This window comes from Urocampus carinirostris, chromosome 19 (genome assembly GCF_059441175.1).
Source record: "Urocampus carinirostris isolate Australia breed hairy pipefish chromosome 19, RoL_Ucar_1.0, whole genome shotgun sequence".
In the NCBI taxonomy this organism is placed as follows: Eukaryota; Metazoa; Chordata; class Actinopteri; order Syngnathiformes; family Syngnathidae; genus Urocampus; species Urocampus carinirostris.
Genome location: NC_142367.1, coordinates 25716490 through 25728623, shown reverse-complemented (window position 1 = coordinate 25728623; position 12134 = coordinate 25716490). Strand labels below are relative to the sequence as shown.

The following is a 12134-nucleotide window of genomic DNA, read 5'->3' as shown; positions in this document are numbered from 1 at the left end:
AGTGTATAAAATAGTGTATAACTTCAGCATGAAACAGTCTAACACTATTAAGTTAAGAGTTTTCAAGGGGAACAGAATGTGCTCCAAAATATAGAGAAAAAAACAAAATAGATTAACGAAATCAAGTAAAAATATAATGCTGACATGATAAACTCGACACATGGGGCAGATGTTTAAGCATAATACAGATCATTTGCACATTGGGAATGTTTATCATATTCAAATATTTCACACAGAAAACAAATTTGTTGACACCATTTTGAAAAGTGGGCTTACAGTTTTGATATATTTTAGTGCATGACAGTGTTTTTTGCTACATCAAATATTTGCTCTTTTATTTGTAGGAGGTCCAAATGTAAAATTATATTTGAATAAGAATGTTTTACATAGTTTCAGGTCTATAGCATTTATTTGCAAATGCTTTTGTTTTTTTTTAAGTTATTGTTTTATATTATAGAAGATTGTGTCCTATGGTCGCTGATTCATCGATTATTTAAATAATTGTTAGTTGCAGCCTTACTAAAAAAATACAGTCTACAATCGCACACCTCGGCAACACAGGGAAGACAGGAACATTGTCTTATCCAATTTTTTTCTCTTATTTCTAAAAGAATATCTGATTTTTCACCCTATTTCGTAACTATTTTATTCATGCAAAAAAAATCAAAAGAAGACAAGTCTTTTTTTAAATGGCAGCAACAATATACATTTGAAAATTAAGAAACATGCGTTTTATATTTCATTTTTAATCAATGAATAAAATCAAATTGGTTTTGAAACACTCGAAACTAAAGCAAAATATCAAATTACGTTCCTAGTTTAATCACGAACTATGATAATTTGCACTTAGAAACAAGAAATGCAAAATGGCTTACTCAGAAGTGTTTTTTTAAATAAATTTGATATTTTGATAATTAAAATAAGTATCTGATTAGACAAATTGCAAGTAAATGCAAGGAAAATGTGTATTTATATAGATATATATGATTATATATTTAACATTTGCCCACCTCTTGCCGCTAATATAACCACGTTAAAAGGCAGTTAGTAATAAATAAATAAAAGTATAATTTCGACACTATTTGTTAGGAAACACATTCTAGTTCATATTTGATCATATAACAAAATTATATTTAAAAAAACAAAACTATTTACTTAGCTAATTACGACTGCTAACTTCCGGTTTCAATAAAGTTTTGTGGCAGAAAAATCTCCCTCAGCTGCGTTCAAAGGCTTTTGATATAACACCGCCATAATGGAGCAACTGCGCTTAGCAGGACGAAATTTGAAAAAAATGTCATTTTAAAAAAGAAAAACACGTTGTTTTTGCCCCAACCGGTGACTATGCCTTTCGGGGATGACGAGCAGCTCAAACGGAACGAGTTTCGGTAAGTCTTTTTCATTTTTTCCCTCTTGTTTTGAAAAGTTGTTGTGATTTACTAAGCTAATGTTGCTCATGGAAACCCGTTGTATCATTTTAAAGCTATTTTGAGATTTCTTCTTAATATTTGACGTAACTGTTGATTAAATTGTTGTGTCGTTGTTTAGTATATGCGTAAATTAATTACTTTAGCAACTACTGTAACTACACGTAGCTGCCATTTGTTGTCAATTTATTGACAGGGATGACATAAAATGGCGGCTATTTCGAGCGCCGAGCCCTTTTAAACACCTGCTAAACTGTTATAAGTACACCGAAAATAAACGGTGATACGAACATATAATCGACATGAGTGCGATTTTAAACATATTGTCAGTCCTACCAACGGATTTATATTCGCTCCGTGAGACTTTGCTGGGAGCAGTACAAGATAAAATATAAGCCGCATTGTGTCAAACAATGACTGTAGTTTTAATTCATTCGATGCTATACATTATTCCCCAAATGGGAAGAGCCTTGCCAGCTTTTGCAATTTGGACTCTTTTTTTCCAAGGCCTTAATGTGTTGATCCTATAGCTAAATAGGCATAGGACCAGTGTTCCCTCTAAGCTGCGCGCGTGCGCAATTGCGCACTGCTCGCACATTCTCAGCGCACAAGAAAATCTAGCCAGCGCACAAAAATGAGGGCTCAAAATTACTAATTAAGAAGTCAAAGTTACAGTGCATGAAGGTAAAAATACTCTGGTTCCCCCGACCTTGTGTCCTAAATGCGGTATTTTGAAGTCGAGTCGAAGTAGAACGAAGTTCAGTAAAGTTAGTAGAGTTTGTCGAGACCCAGCTTCTTTGGCTCGGGTCCTAAACAGCTCTTCAGGTTGTTTTTGCTTCTTTAATCCCAACATGACCAAATATTATGTAAAATTATGCACAAAATGATTTAAAGGAATGGGGGAATAGAACAAAAAAGAAAAAATACCAAAATGAAAAAATAGTAAAAAGCTGAGGAAAAAAAGAAACAAAAGGAAGAGAAAATAAAAAGGAAAAATTTAGAAAAAAAGCCAGAAAATAAAGAAATGTAGGAAAAAAGTAAATAGAGAACAAAAAGAAAAAAGTAACGGCTCAGGAAAAAATAAACACAGAGATTTTTTTAAAGGAATTTAAAAAAAAGTAGGAAAAAACAGAAAAAGAAGTGTTGCATTCAAATAATTTCCAACTATATCAAGTGAATCTTGTCACCAACATTGTACTTCCACTCAAAAATGTGATTAAGTACAGTTCTGTATCTTGCAACCGACTCAATAAGCCCCCCAAAATGTTAGTATTATGCGACAAAATATATCAGGAATAAAAAAGAAATGGATATCTTGTGAAAGAATTGTTGTAAAAACAAACGACGTTTGTAGGCCCTGCAACCTTTGCAATCGTACATGAGTCAATTCATTCCAAAGTGAAAAATAATTTTGCATTGCAGGAAACTCAGCAAAATGTAACTTGATGTCAAGTTTTGGACATGTTTTATAACTATTTATCTTGCCACACTTGGGATTATGGTGGCTCACTGTTGTTTCAAGCGTTGCTCACCGACTTTGTGTAAACACTCAGACCCGTGGAAAATTAGAGGGAACATTGCATAGGACATATAAAAAAAATGCTCCAACCCTCCTCTTTTTTGTTAGAAAGAAAATATGGCGCTAGATTTGACCATTGTTTAGTAAACAATAGTTCAACATTACGGTTCTTGAATACATTCGCTTACAAGAAAACTATTGAGAAAAAATCAAGTCATGTTCATTTTTATGGCCCTTAATCACAAAGAGTCTCAAACAATGACTTTTATATATATCCAGTGGACGTCACCAAAGCCAGGCGCCACTCGTAAAGCATCCGCTGTAGCTGTATTTGGTGACTCCCCTTAATCAACCAGAAAACATTTAGGAAAACTATAGTTATGTTATTTTACTTAAAATTGAAATCATAGATGTGCTATTAAAGCAATACAAAAAAAAAAAATTGAAAGCAACAGATAACACCTGGGTTTCTTTGCGGAAGTTTATCAAGCTTTAGCTCTTTTATAGTAGATATGAAATCTAGCAGCAGAGTCCCCTTATTCCGGGAAACATGTTCATTAAAAAAAAGCGGACTTTCAAACCAATTAAACAAATCATTTAAATTAGTGTTTGTGTGCGCTCTTATTTTCAAAAAGAACTGTATATTAAACCAAACACGCTTTGCTTGCAAAATTACATTTCATCGCACATACACCGTACCTTTGCCTGAACGAAGCAGTAGCTTAGCAAGAAATTTTCAGCGACAGATGATTCAGGTGACTCGGAGTGGGGACTCCTTGATGTGTAGACAAAGATCTGACCAATGCCATTTTAGTCACCTAGTGGTAATTTATCATGCTGTTGTCATTCCCAAAGACTTGATACTCACTGATCAGCACCGCTAAAGCCTTATAAATGGTCTTTTTATTTTTTTAAACAACATATTTTTACACTTTAGCACTCAGGGAGACTGGTTCTGAGAACATTTGTATATGTTTTGGCACTGAAGTTGTTCCTTGCCCGCATGCTGGTTTAAGATCAGGTAATTGTGTAATTTTGTAATTGTAATCCTGTGCATTCCTTTGAGACATTTTTTGTGATTAAGGGCTATATAAATAAATGTAACTTGACTTGAATCAGGTAAATGTATCTACTGGATGTTGCCACTCCAGAGCAAAACGCCCACTGTAGCTAGAATTGATGACTAGTATTTATCAACCAGAGAACATTTGAGGAAACACCATGTTATTTTACTTAAAATTCAAGCCACAGACGCACTGTATGATTGCACTCACGTGTGGTGTTTGGATGTATCTCTTAAAGGGACAGTGTGTACTATTGGACCACGAGATATCGCCGTATGGTGTAGTGTAAGGGGTCCTCAAGTTTTTTACAAGTTCAGAGCTACTTTTTGTTACTAATTAGGAGGGCAAGGGGCATCCATTTTGGTATGTGTTGTTAAAATAACTTCTTATTACTATGTTGCTAGTATTTTATTACCAGGTTAATTGTTGGAAGAAGGCTTACATAGAATGAGTCAACCTCTATAAAATTTACTAGAAAATCACAATGACCCCTGCACTGGCGAGCTTATTTTCAGAACAGGTCTGCGGATACCTCAGTTGTCCTTAGGGAGCACTCTGGTGCCCGCAGGCACCATGTTGGAGACCCCTGGTGTAGTAAATTGTAAACGAGTAATAAAAAGCATGAGGAAAAATACATACTACAGAGACTGGAGGTGACTAAAATGTACCATTTTACAGCTCAATTATTTTTGCCTCCTTTTAGGTACCCGTCTGGCAAGATGGCGGACGATTATGTCGACTACCTATCGGTGTGGCTCATGTTTATATAACATTTATGCTAATTTTTCAGTATACACATATTCAATAAATGCATGTTTATTTGATCACATATTTTTACCTGATATTCTAATATATAATGCATTTTGTTATAAGTAACATTTTACTTCCGGGAAGTACCAAATAATAAAATGCATAATACACACTGTCCCTTTAAGGCAGGGTTGGGAACCTTTTTGACTCAAAGAGCCATAAAAGCAAAATATATTATTTTTTAGAAAGAGCCACACCATATATTAAGAGACAAATTGACCAAATTGCTAAACCCGCGCCCCAGACAAAAGCTTAGTCTTCAGCACATTTATTTTTGATGATTTGATCAAAATGATGAAAAGAGAATAATGCCAGAGCCCGTGTCCCAAAATCAACAAACTTACCACTTTAAACTTGTCTCTTTTTGACCCTTTTTTCATACATATTGGTTTCAAAACCAGATGCAAGCAGTTATTTTGTAAAAACGTCACAACATTCTGCAAACAGTGAGCCTGACGTGCTTACCTTTGGCGCAGACGGCGTAGGGTGAGAGATGGGAGGGAGTGCTTGCACTTTTTGCATAGCTCTACCCATCCCTCCCACTCATCCAATCAAATAACGTTCTCTTCCGGTGTTTTGGCGTATTTACAGTTTGTTCTGTGGATTCGTCATAAGGTATCTGAACCCTGAACACAGATTATATAGTGAGCTTTTATATAAAGGATTCTCTAGCGTTGTACAGCCAAAATAAGTTTTTTTTTTTGGTGTGACACCTTGACTGTAAATTGTTTTGAACGAGATGGAGAAAATTTGCATGTAATTAAATTTGTCTCTGAGCCATAGGTACTCATAGAAAGAGCCATATCTGGCTCGCGAGCCATAGGTTCCCGACCCCTGCTTTAAGGCAATACGGTTTCAGTCACGCGTTTCATGTGCATAGAATTTTCTCTAAAAGGGACACTGTCATATTGGACCTGTTTATCAATGTATTGTGAAGTGCTACAAAGCACAAGGAAGAATACAAACTATTGAGACTCAAAGTGACCAAAATCAACAATCTTCTAATTGTCTCACAGGATTCTGTTTTTTGGGGGTAACCTCAGCAGCAAGATGGCGGACAATCATGTCAGCTCCCTCTACGTGACGTTCATGTCATGTAAAGTCAAGTCATATTTATTTACAACAGAAAGTCTCAAAGGGCTGTACAGAGCTCAACAACAACAAAATAACTAGTAAAATATAACATCAGCTATCTAAAATATTTTTGGAGGAACGTAAATAAATTAAGCAAAATATGGAAAAACTAAAATGTGTAACTTGTTTACATAGAATCCAAATGCCAAATATGATTATATAAATGGTAATAATATTGTAATGTAAAGTTCATACTCGGATCAAAAACTATTTGGAGCTAGATAGCAAGCCAAGATAGTAGAAAAGATAGTGTTAGCTCGATAGCATGCAAAAAATGTAAAAAGCTAGCTCGATAGCTTGCTAAATAGCTAAAAATGTACGAAGATAGCTAGCTACAAAGCTAAAAAAAGTAGCCAGATAGCTAGCTATTTCGCTTTATGAAACCCAATGACTGGATTGCAGTTTTTTGTACCACTAGGAGGCAGTAAATATGAGACACAGTCCCTTTAAAGACTAACACTGCTCCGTAAAATCAATACAAATTTCTTGACCTGCGAGTATTTAAAAAAAAAAAAGAACGTTTACATGATAATTTATTTGACTGTAGCATTTTCTACGAAACTACAATTTTCGTCCCCAGTGATTGCAAATTATATATACTCAATAAATAGCACCTGTGTGTCTTTGCAGAAGATTAAATCAACTTTAGCTCCTTTCTATAATGCATATGAAATCCTAACAGCGAAATTCCCATATTCAGGTCAGCAGTTTCATTAAAACAATTAAAATGAAAAAAGGACATAAATACCCTAAAATCAACAAATCAATCCATTTAGTTAGTTGCACTTATATAAGTGTTGATGTGCTTTTTCTCCCGTTTGTATGAGGTTCCCAGACTTAAAGGGGCAGTGTGTACAATTTATTGCCTCCTAGTGGTTGAAGAAAAACCTCATTCATAAAAGAATAAACAAAAAAAATAATCTGCCAAGTGATTTCTTAACTTGAAGCTGTTTGGTAAGTAAACACATGAAAACGTGTATAGTTATTTTAAAGGGTAAAAAAAATTTTCATTATACTAGTTTTTTTTTTTACATTTTGATGGCCTGGTGAGGGATGGGCGCCACCAGGCTGTACTTGCCCAAGACTCACCACAGGAAATGGTGCCCCTACGACCCGTGTGGTTAAAACTTAAAAGTACGGCCTGGCGATGAAAAATGAGTGTTCAGGTGGACTATTCTTCAAAGGACAATCCACACGTGTAATGCAAAACAAATCGGAATAGTAACAAATTCCGCTCTAAAATTTGAAAGGGAGGGTGTTTTATTGCCTCCTAGTGGCAGAAATTCCTCAACAAAACAATCGCAATTGATACAAGCCAAAACACATGAAATATCGTATAAACCCATATTTATACTTGTAGGTCATTTAATGTACCATAAGTCTCACCTAGATTGCGCTGACATGATTGTTCGCCATCTTTGATGCTAAGGGAACCCAAAAGGGTCAAAAAGGGTGGGCAAACAAATGGAAAAGGAAATTATTGTGTTTTAGTCAGGGTTTGGTAGGGTTACTTTAACTTGATTACTTTCAATTACTTTTGGATTACTCCGATACCAAATATGCTAATAAAAGACAAAATAAACTAAATATGAATAAAATGACTCCATTTTGTGCAGGCTTGGGGAGTAATGGAATACATGGAACGGCAAAAATGATGTTGGCAAGCTGTTCATTTTGTTTCTGTGGCATTTTATGTTCGTTTTGCCGGAGATCAAAGCCAGGAGAGTAAGCTTACCACGTGTTGTGAGTCATCATTTGATTCATATTTACTTTCTTTTGTCTTTTATGAGCATATTTGGTATTGGAGTCATCCAAAAGTCATTGAAAGTAATCAAGTTAAAGTAACCCTACCCAACCCTGGTTTTAGTTACATTCGAATTCTTCCCTGTGCTTTGTCGCCTTCATTTTCGGTTGCACTACACAATGCAGTGAGATCTGGTGGTCAAGTATTACATTGTCCCTTTAAATTTACTGAAGTGGAAATGGATTTGATTGTTTGGCCTTTTTTACAAATGCGCAGTTCATATACACTTCACGGTTCACTTCCTATGGTGTGTTATGTACAAGTACAACTACAAACCTTGGTGAAGGGAGAAAAACATTTTTAATTGTCTCATACTGGATTCTTACACCTCTGAATAATCCTATTTTAATAGTGAGCCTCCCAAAGATCCCCAGCCCTACAGCCAAGTCACACTTTCAATGCCATTCTTTTTTTTTTTCCTGCCATCAATGCATTAAAAGACTGAATGTATTTCTTCTCTTGGCCGTTTCCAGAGGCCAGGTTTTGTCCCCCCCTCCCGGAGAAATGACTTGGACCATCCTCATGGATCCACCATCAGGACTTGGCGGATCCCCCGATCCATTTGAGTTTCACACCAAGATCACGGTAGGAATCGTATTATTCCTTTGCTCTTGACTTAGCCGAACTACGAGAGCCAAATTGTATTTTAGCTTACAATATCGGAATCCTCTTGTCATATATTTTGAATTTGGCGTTGAAATTTAAAGGGGACAATGTGCTCTATATAGTGCTTCCTAGTGGTGAAAAATATACTTGAATAATAGGCAAAAATACATGAAATATACCAATGATAGTTTTGCTAAATATTCATAGGTCAAGAAATGTGTATTTTTGTTTTATAGTGTAATCCCTACCTAGTAGTCACTGCCATGTTTTTTTTTGTTTGCATTAGACAACATAGTGCCATCTAGAGGTCAAATAGTACACAATTTAAATTGTCTTATTGTGTAATTTTAAATTCCACTTTGGGTTGTACAAAAATAGATTTACGTTGGTTTTAACATCCTAGTTGTGCGCATAAACCAATTTGTATATTTAACCAGAGATTAGACGACTGGCCGTTAAACTGAAATAGAAATAAAGCGACATTAACCAAATTAAGTGTTTTTTTGTATACCATAACAAAATTGGGTGTGATCTAACGCTGTGTTTTTCACCCTTTATTGAGCCGGGGCTTAACTGCAAATTGCATCAATTTGTATGTCCTATGACGTGCCATTGCCCCCTATGGGTCATACCCAAAACAAGGCATTTTGAAACGTGTTTTAGTGCAGTGTTTTTCAACCTTGGAAAAGTTTTGTGGCACACCACTAACTAAAAATGACACTGAACAGTATGTTTAATGACAATATAATTTATAATACCCCCAGTTTTTACAGCACAGGCACTTGATGACATCTTTGCAGAAAATGATTTATACAATTTTAAAAAGTGACTTTGGATCTATTCTCACAGCACACGAGTTGAAAATCACTGACTAAAGTACGGTAAAAGTAGTGTTTGTTTTAGTCTATTGTTGAAATTAATCTCTAGTAATTTCCATTACCTAGAAATAGTCCAGTAGCGTTTCCCCCTCTTTCCAAAAAGGGTACTGTACTCGAAATAAATCCATTAAGTGCTATTATACTTAAATTACTATTTATCTTAACATTTAAATTCGTCCCTTGTTTTTAAAACTAATGTAAACAAATATCAAAACAGCAAGCAATAATTCAATAAAATTGTAAATGAGTTTTGGTAGTTACATGATATTTCAACATTTGATACAAGGTAGCAATAAACGCCCAATATAAGATAATCAGGATAGTTGACTGGGTCCAAGTATTTATTTTTTTGACAAACACAGAAGGTGTCAAGATCACTTTTATTCAAGCGAACAAAAACAGGAGCAGTGATCATGATGTATTTGTATTGTTATTCCACTACACCAAAAATATTCACCTAATGAAAAATTCAAGTAAGAAGACAACCTTTCAGTGAATAAAAAAATGGTTAGCGAGCATTTTTATGGAAATGACAGTGTTACACTTGTCCATCTACTCGACCTATTAATAAAAAAAGGAAAAATCCAGAGGAAAGGATGTCGAAAAACAATGTACACAGTCCTTCAAATAAATTACAATGACACGTACAAAAAAACAGTTAAATGCCAACCAGGGCTTAAACATCCAATAAATAACATTAAATCATCACAAGAGGAAACTAGAGATAATGGATAAGCCCTTTACGATGAAAATGGAGCTAACTATAGTTTTCAAAAAAAAAGTAAAATTCGCTTTTTGAATTGGAATGTGAAATATGCCTCCTATTTCGAATAAACAAGATAGGATTCAACAAAACAAATCAGGCATTGTAGTGTATTTTGATTGATTTACGTCTACTAGCACTTAAAAAGCTTCACTAGGCGTCAAGATGACTCACTCAAACCGAAAACTTCTGGGCTGAATTTGAAATAAATAAATATGAGCTTTCCCTAGTTGACCCTCCAATTACATTCAAGCCTCAGGTAAGCAAGTGAAGACACTCTACATAGAAATAAAAGTGCAAAATGCTGCATTTCTTGATTATTATGACACATTTTTACTTACAATTACTCTGGAATAATCATAAAGCAACCAAGAAATGAGCTTTATATCGTCAGTAACTGCAAAATTCAGGAAATGCAAATGACCCCAATAAGTCTGTTTGCATGTCCGGCGTGTGTCCCTTTGCAACCTAAAATGTCTTAAATTCCGGACACCAATTTAGGTGACAGGGAAATAAACAAAAGTCTGCGTCGCCAAGTCAGTGTGAAAAAATAGCCAGAGAGACGTCACATTGGTGAGTTGGAAGCGCTCCCGTTCTTCTGCTTTTATTTGTGGCTTTTCCAGTTTTGGAGGAGTTGAAGTTTCCACGCAGCCTGGCTGAGGCAGAAGGCGGGAAAGTCAGTTCTTTGCCATCCTATCATTGACCGGGGAGGCCCGGTCTTGTCCTCTGCCAATTGTGCCGTCTGTCCAGCGCTCACTGCAAAAAAACACATAACCGCTAGATGGTGCTGTATTGTCTAATGCGAAGAAAACCCATTGCCTTACAGCAAGATGGCAGACAAACATGACAAGGTATGGATTCTGTTATGTAGAGTATAAGTCACGGTTGAAATGTTTTAACCTATAATTTAAAATTAAAATAGAAAAATAGTATGATAGTTACTATTTTTTTGTACCAATAAGGCTAATTTGGTGTGTCTTAAAACTGGGAAAAACACTATCTTAATTATTTGCATAGCTCATAATATTTATCCCAAATTGCACTGTTTAGGTGTGGCGTGATGATGCTTTATAGGATAATACTGTAAAAACTAATGTAAGCTAGAGTTAATCAAATGGAAAGTGAAGACACCAGCATTGGTGTCATTTTTAAGCAGATTTGTTTAAAATCGTGGCAACAATTTAGTTTTTACAAGCACTTTTCAATCCTTAAACGCGTTAACATTTTCAAGGATTTGTACAAACAGTTCGATATGCATTTTAAGATAACAATTTGTATGTGTTTTAGTGCAGTGTTTTTCAATCTTTTTTGAGCCAGGGCACGTTTTTTTAACATTGGAAACATTTCGTGGCACACCACTAAACAGTATGTTTCATTACAGTACAGACACTTGACAATGACATATTTGAAGAAAATGATTCATAAATGTTTTAATAAAATTTTAAAAAGTGACATTGGATAATTTCTCACCACTTTCTTAGTGCATCAATCATGGACATTTATTATGGGCTGCGCAGGAATTGAAGGTAGTGTTTCCTGGTGGAAAAATATGCATCAGTCCCTCAAGGCTTAGCAATTAGTAAATGCCAATTTTCAGTAGAGAGTAATCAGGTTTTCCTGGGTTCAGGCTACATTAGTTTTTATAGCAGTGAAGAGTTGATATTTTTCAGGGATTCTGTGTTGCTATATATTAAAAATTTCACTTTAGAGTGGAGGGGAAAAAAGCTAGAATAATGTAATACTCTGATACTAATATGCATAAAATAACAGAATTAAAAATATTATCTCAGCAGGAGCTGAGCAAGTTCACAGTAGGATAGTCTATAAAAAACCATTTTATTTCATGTACAAACATTGCAATGATCGAGACATACGGGAATATTATCTAAATTGAAATGTTAGATGCAATTTATTAAGAATTGGTACTTGAACCGATATGCATGACAGTGCTATAAAATACTCAATGTATATTGAAGCGATTCAGGTATTATAGTCTATTATAAATGCAAAGTTAATAATACGAGTCTGAGAAGTTGGTAAACACTTAATAGATAATGTTGTTTGTAAACATTGTGTCACTTAGCCTGGAAATAGCTAGGGAAAGACAATTGGTCAAAATACAAAGATGT

General features: G+C 35.0%; 1 protein-coding gene and 1 long non-coding RNA gene across 7 annotated transcripts in view; one reads left to right on the top strand and one right to left on the bottom strand.

Annotated features, from left to right (window-relative positions):
• Window positions 1-1249: 1249 nt before the first annotated feature.
• Window positions 1250-10998, top strand: LOC148347849 (uncharacterized). The gene is made up of 3 exons (XR_015847840.1): window positions 1250-1388; window positions 8232-8343; window positions 10629-10998. It is a non-coding gene; the product is annotated as an uncharacterized LOC148347849 (long non-coding RNA).
• The window catches only part of plce1 (phospholipase C, epsilon 1), a 131505-nt gene continuing 129988 nt past the window's right edge, over window positions 10618-12134 (bottom strand). For 5 of the 6 annotated variants that reach the window (XM_088323056.1, XM_088323059.1, XM_088323058.1 and 2 more), the window contains one exon: window positions 10618-10761. The gene's annotated coding sequence lies outside the window, so the exon portion shown is untranslated. Of the gene's footprint in view, window positions 10762-10806; window positions 11542-12134 lie in introns of those variants that run through there. The other variant, XM_088323057.1, reaches the window with a different exon arrangement.